Below are 1,056 nucleotides of genomic sequence, written 5' to 3'. Positions count from 1 at the left end.
TATTATCAAAAATCACATTTACATACTATTATATTATATAAATTATTTATACTCTGTGGTGAAATCTTTACAAATAACACAGTGGGAGGAAATGTACCTAGCGATACACATACATTATACAACTAATAAATCAGAGAAGTAATGGTATAAGTGAAGTGGTTGCTTATGATAGTACCATAACGCATTTCCGGCAAAGATCAGTACTTTGACTTTGTTGTCATCAATTAGCTTTTAGCGTCAGAAATATAATGGGTATGGGGAAGGAAGAATTAGTTTAATAACCAAAAAAGCAACTCATAAATCACGTGAAATTGAAATTGAATCTGTCTACGACACAGCAATTTGTAAATTATTAATTCGATTGTCTTAATTATACTCGAATTTATGTAGAGTATGCACTGTCTATAAGTACGTTGTTGTTGCATTAAGCAGATAATATCGATAAAATCGATAATGACAGAAATGCCAGGACTAGAACTAATACATTTACAAAACAACAAAATTACATTTTATACAACTTTTTTGCATTCTAATGGCGACTAAATGTAATGGGTGATTTGTTGTGGATTACCAGAAATTGTTTAAAAATAAAACGAATATACAATGTTTCGAGTTTACTTTTGCGCATTAGGAAATACTCACCACTTCCAGGTAGATTTATATTTTACAAATGTTTTGTTCTTTCTCGTTGTTCCTAGTATTGTCCAGTATTTGATATGTTTGCAGATAAGAACAAGTTACTCGAGCTACAGAAGCGACCTGCACACCTGATGTTAGATATACCACTCAGATATACTACTGAAACTGTTTGTTACTGTTTATGCTTACCTGAGCTAGTTAATTTCTATGTGGCCATCCTTGTACGCAAATCATACTGTAAATATAATACGTTTATATGAAGAATAAATATCCATATAAAGAACACGAGATCTGCTTTTGCAAATGATTTATATATTAAGGCAAATTCGGGTGTATACAAATTTGTATTCAGAAAAAGTCTACACTAGCTGGTTTAGAGCACGAAATCGGACAATCACGGAGTTCAAACATTTTCAA

Source organism: Saccoglossus kowalevskii, chromosome 4 (genome assembly GCF_978046115.1).
Source record: "Saccoglossus kowalevskii chromosome 4, keSacKowa6.1, whole genome shotgun sequence".
NCBI lineage: Eukaryota > Metazoa > Hemichordata > Enteropneusta > Harrimaniidae > Saccoglossus > Saccoglossus kowalevskii.
The sequence above is the reverse complement of the archived record's forward strand: the minus strand, read 5'-3'. Positions refer to the sequence as shown.